The sequence below is a fragment of the Bufo gargarizans genome, chromosome 5, assembly GCF_014858855.1.
Source record: "Bufo gargarizans isolate SCDJY-AF-19 chromosome 5, ASM1485885v1, whole genome shotgun sequence".
NCBI classification, from domain to species: Eukaryota; Metazoa; Chordata; class Amphibia; order Anura; family Bufonidae; genus Bufo; species Bufo gargarizans.
The window spans coordinates 8,375,753-8,381,752 of NC_058084.1; positions in this window are offsets into that span (position 1 = coordinate 8,375,753).

The window sequence follows — 6,000 nt, forward strand, 5'->3', positions numbered from 1 at the left end:
GTATTATATTCCTCCGTTCTGCCGTTTTGTTTAAAAAAGCACTTTTATATTTATGCAAATGAGCCTCTAGGTGCTATGCGGGCGTCTTTTCAGCACCTAGAGGCTCCGTCTACCTTCATAAACTGCCGCCCAGCTCCTCGCTCCAGCACGCCCATCTCCTAGTGAAATCGATCCTCCCCCTGCTTCTGGCGGCCGAAATCTCGCGCCTGCGCCGTTCGTCTCTGCATTCGGCGGCATCCGGCGCAGGCGCAGTGGAAATGTCTGAGCAGGGAGCGGGGAGGAAAATGGGAGAGAAAATTCAAAATTTCATTTTTTTTTTGCATATTTTGAATTTTAATCTATTTTTTTGCAACACATCAAGGGTTAACAGCCAAACAAAACTCAAAATCTATTACCCTGAATATGGAGTTTACAGAAACACCCCATATTTGCTAAAAAAATGTTGTATGGAGGCACAGCAGGCTTCAGAGTGGAAGGAGCACCATATGGCCTCTTTCACACGGGCGTCATGTTTTTTGCCTGGATAAGATGCGGGTGCGTTGTGGGAAAATGCGCGATTTTTCCGCACGAGTGCAAAGCATTGTAATGCGTTTTGCATGCGCGTGAGAAAAATCGGCATGTTTGGTACCCAAACCGGAACTTCTTCACAGAAGTTCGGGTTTGGGTTAGGTGTTCTGTAGATTGTATTATTTTCCCTTATAACATGGTTATAAGGGATAATAATAGCATTCTTAATACAGAATGCTTAGTAAAATAGGGCTGGAGGGGTTAAAAAAAAAATTAACTCACCTTAATCCACTTGATCGCGCAGCCGGCATCTCTTCTGTCTTCTTCTTTGCTGTGCACAGGAATAGGACCTTTGATGACGTCACTGTGCTCATCACATCGTCCAATCAAATGGTTCATCACCATGGTGAGGGACCATGTGATTGGATCATGTGATGTGACGTCACCACAGGTCCATTAGCCGGCAGCTCAACATTACAGAAGAAGACAGAGATCCGCAACTACGCGATCAAGTGGACTCGGTTAGTTAATTTATTTTTATTTTTAACCCCTCCATCACTATTTTACTTTGCATTCTGTATTCAGAATGCTATTATTTTCCCTTATAACCATGTTATAAGGGAAAATAATACAGATCGGCTCCCCAGCCCCATCGTCACCTAGCAACCATGCGTGAAAATCCCACCGCATCCGCACTTGCTTGCGGATGCTTGCGATTTTCACGCGGCCCAATTCACTTCTATGGGGCCTGTGTTGCGTGAAAAACGCAGAATATAGAGCGTGATGCGATTTTCACGCAACGCACAAGTGATGTGTGAAAATCACAGCTTCATGTGCACAGCCCTATAGAAATGAATGGGTCCAGATTCAGTGCAGGTGCAATGCGTTCACCTCACGCATTGCACCCCCGTGTGAAAGGGGCCTATGGCTTTCGGAGAGCGGATTTAGCTGGAATGGTAATTGGGAGCTATGTCACATATTAAGACACCCTGAAGTGTCCCTACAGTGGAAACCCCCAAAAGGTAATCCCATTTTGGAAACTAAACCCATCAAGGATTATTTGAAGGTGTGTAGTGAGCACTTTGACCTCAAAGGTGTTTCCTAGAATTAGGAAACACTTGGCAGTAAAAAAGAAAATTGCATTTTTTTCCACAAAAAGTTCCTTTATACCCACATTTTTCACTTTCCCAAAGGGTAACAGGATCAAATGCACACCACATTTTGTTCCCAATTTCCCCCCGAATACGGCAACACCCCATGTGTGCTCAAAAAATGACGTATGGCTGCACAGTACGCTTCAGAGTGGAAGGAGCACCACATGGATTTTGGAGAGCGGATTTAGCTGGAATGGTAATTGGGAGCTATGTCGCACATGAAGACACCATGAGGTGGCCCTACAGTGGAAACCTCCAAAATGTAGTCCCCATTTTGTAAAATACTCCCCTTAAGGAATCTTTCAAGGTGTGAAGTGAGCACTTTTACCTCAAAGGTGTTTCCTAGAAAAAGTAAACACTTGGCAGTGAAAAAGAAAAATTGCATTTTTTTCACAAAAAAGTTGCTTTACACCCACATTTTTCACTTTCCACTTTCCCAAAGAGCAACAGGACAAAATGCACACAACATTTTGTTTACCATTTCCCCCCGAATACGGCAACACCCTATATGTGCTCAAAAACTAATGTATGTGCGCAAAACAGGCTTCAGAGTGGAAGGAGCACCATATGGCTTTTGGAGAGCGGATTTAGCTGGAGTGGTAATTGGGAGCTATGTCGCATATGAAGACACCCTGAGGTGGCCATACAGTAGAAATCCCCCAAAAAGTGACCCTATTTTGGAAACTACACCCCTCAAGAAATCTTTCAAGGTGTGTAGTGAGCACTTTAATCTCAAAGGTGTTTCCTAGAATGTTTTCACAAAAAGTTGCTTTATACCCACATTTTTCACTTTTCCAAAAGATAACAGGACAAATAACACCCCACATTTTGTTCCCCATTTCCCCCCGAATACAGTAAAACCCTATATGTGTTCAAAAAATGTTGTATGGATGCACAGCAGGCTTCAGAGTGGAAGGAGCACCATATAGCTTTCAGAGAGCGGATTTAGTTGGAATGGTAATTGGGAGCTATGTCGCATATGAAGACACCCTGAGGTGGCCATACAGTGGAAACCCCGAAAAAGTGATTGCATTTTGGAAACTACACCACTCAATGAATCTTTGAAGGTGTGTAGTGAGCACTAGAATTGGGAAACACTTGGCAGTGAAAAAGAAAAAGTGCATTTTTTTCCACAAAAAAGTTGCTTTGCACCCACATTTTTCACTTTCCCAAAGGGTAACAGGACAAAATGCACCACACATTTTGTTCCTGATTCCCCCCCCCCCCTGAATACAGCAACACCCCATATGTGCTCAAAAATGATGTATGGGGGCACAGCAGGGCTCTAGAGTCAAATCCAGCAAAATATGGATTTTGCTGACCTGAATTGGCAGACATAGATTTTTGGTGCCATGTCGCATTTAAAAGATTCCTGAGGTCCCCAGAAATTAAAAAAAACATGAATTGACCCCATTTTGAAAAGAGCACCCCCGTATGAACATTTTAAGTGGTGGAAAGGGTTCTTTTCAGCAAACAGGTGTCTCACAGAAGGCAGAAACACTTGTTAAAGGATTTTAAAGCACACATTTGTGAAAATGAAAAATTACTAGCAGACCCAAATTTATCTCTTTCACAAACGGTTAAATGAGAAAATGCACCCCAGTATGTATTCCCCATTTTCTCCCCATTCAGGAAATACCCCATATGTGCTTTTAGCCTGCTGTATTGGCACACAGCAGGCAAACAGCAAAATATTGATTTTGCTGGCAGGTGTCACGGCTGAGGATGGGGAAAATCCTCAGCTGTGAGATGCCAGAAGATGTAAACCACTGCTCGACCAGGACGAGAGAATTAGGGAGCAGGTCACCTCCTAACGCATCCCTAATCCGTCCCTAACTCCTAGCTGCATGGGCCGACCTTGAAGGTAGGAGGGCCCATGCTCAGGAACCTCGGATCCCTACTCACCCTCCGCCGGTCCCTGAACTAGGAGTGAAGGGTAAGACGACCTGTTCCTTCTGGACACGGAGGAACAGGAGTCTCACTGGCCAAGCTGCAGGAAAAAGGGGAACAGAAACAGGCCTATGGATATGGCAGGTGAACTGCACTAGTTCCAGCCACCTGCCACAGCCTTGCTGACTGGATACGTGTGTAGGCAAGCTGAAGTCCACAACAATACAAACAGAAGTCAGCACACACACAGGAACCCAGATCCATAGCTGCACCAAAAAACAAAGGAAAACATAAACTGAACATCACACAAACTTAAACTTATGACCACAAGGGTGGCCCCCACTGGCAGGTGATATAACACAGGAGGCTACTCCAGCTAGCCATGGCTGAAGTGCCCCTCAGACTGGAGATAAACACTGAGGCTTTATAGGCCCAAGTAGTCACACCCACACAGACACACCCAGTGTTCACACACACAGAAGGGAATTAACCCTTCCAACACCAGGAAGTGTAGTGAGACCACATAAAGGGAAATACACACAAATACTCACTGCAGCTGTTACCGTTGACAACGACATGTGTGGCAAACGTGTCCTGGGAGCCGGCCAAAAGGCCGAGACACTGCCACCACATGTACTAACACCAAACGTTGCCACGGGCAGCCACAGATGAAAGGAAAACGTCAGAGTGCACACCAAACATAAAACAGAGTGCACACCAGACATTCAGAGTGCATACATACACCCACACAAACCAAAGGCAACCGCACACATACCTGTTGTCCGCGGCAACCGCACTTGAGGCAGACAGCAAAGTGCCCCCAGCTGCGGTTGACACAACAAACCAAACCGCGGGCAACTGTATGCGGCTCCCAAGGAGTCACGGCCATAAACATGATCGTGACAGCAGGCCTGATTTGGCAGACATGGATTTTAGGTGCCATGTCGCATTTAAAATATTCTTGAAGTCCCCAGAAATTAAAAACCCCAAGAAGTGACTTCATTTTGGAAAGAGCACCCCCGTACAATAATTTTAAGGGGTGGAAAGGGCACTTTTGACCTAACAGGTGTTTCCGAGAAATGAATATGTAGTGGTTGGTGAAAAGCGGATCTGTAAGCTATGCAGACTAAATCAGAGATATAAGGTGGTAAAACTACAGGGTACATCATGGATAAAATTTAATTAAAACTCCATGGATGAGTGGTGGATTTTAAAACACTCCTGCATGCACAGGCCAGGTTTTTCAGGGCAGGTTTTGCTGTGGGAAATGGTGTCTTTCCTTATCCTCCTTTTGGAACACACCCTGTATCTTTTTTTGGGTCCTTCCCTTCCTTGCTGTCTGGGGGACTTGACCAGGAAAATGCTGCCCTGGTACAACATGGGCACCCAGGGCCGGTTCTAGGTGAAATGGGGCCCTGGGGCGAAAAACAATAAGGGGCCCCTCCCCCCCATGACACAATGACTTTTACAGAAGAAACTGTATATTGTGGGGCACAGTGTATGCTATATGTGTATAACATAAACATATTTCATATGAAAACTTACAATTACTTGGCTTGGCCCTTGGGGATCTCGGACGCCACTTCAACACTTTGGCCGAGGGCTCGGCGGAGCTGATGTTGTGTTTTATCCTAATGAGAAAGATTTCATAATAAGGATTTGGAGAAAGGGCAGAGGGATAGCAGAGCAGGGAGAGGCTGGTGCTGCTACTAGGGGGCTCATACCATGGGGGAGTAATAAAGCCCACCATAATGCCCCCCAGTAGAAATAATTATCCTTATAATGTGACAGTGCAACAAATACCCCCTTGTAATGCCCCCAGTTGAGCTAATGTTCCCATAGTGCCCCCATAATGTGCCAGTACAAAATACCCCTATATAGTGCCCCCAGTAAATGCTGCATAGTGCTCCTCTCCCCCCTTCCTCCTAGTGCCCCCATAATGTACCAGTATAAAATGCCCCTATATAGTGCCCCAGTAGATGCCCTCAGTGTCCCCCATAAAATACCCTTTCTTAGTGCCCCCCATAGATGACCCCATAGTATTCCTCTCCCCCCTTCCCCATAGTACCCACCATAATGTGTCCCAGTATAAAATTCCACTGTACAGAGCCCTCCATATAACATACCACTTCTTTGTAGCCCCAGTAGATGCCCCAAAAGTGCCCACCAATAATGTGCCAGCAAGTGCCCCCATAGTGCCACCTAATAATGTGCCACTAAAAATTGCCCCCAAAATTGTGCCAGTAGTAAGTTCCCTCATAGATGCCCCCAATAATGTGCCAGTAAAAAGTGCCCCTATAGTGCAACCTAATAATGTGCCAGTAAAAAGTGCCCCCAATGATGCCCCCCGAGCCTCAATGTCACATTTCTCCCCCTCCATGTCACGTCATAACCCCATTCGCGTCACATTATCCCCCCGCCTCGATCATGGCAGCACACTTCCCACCCT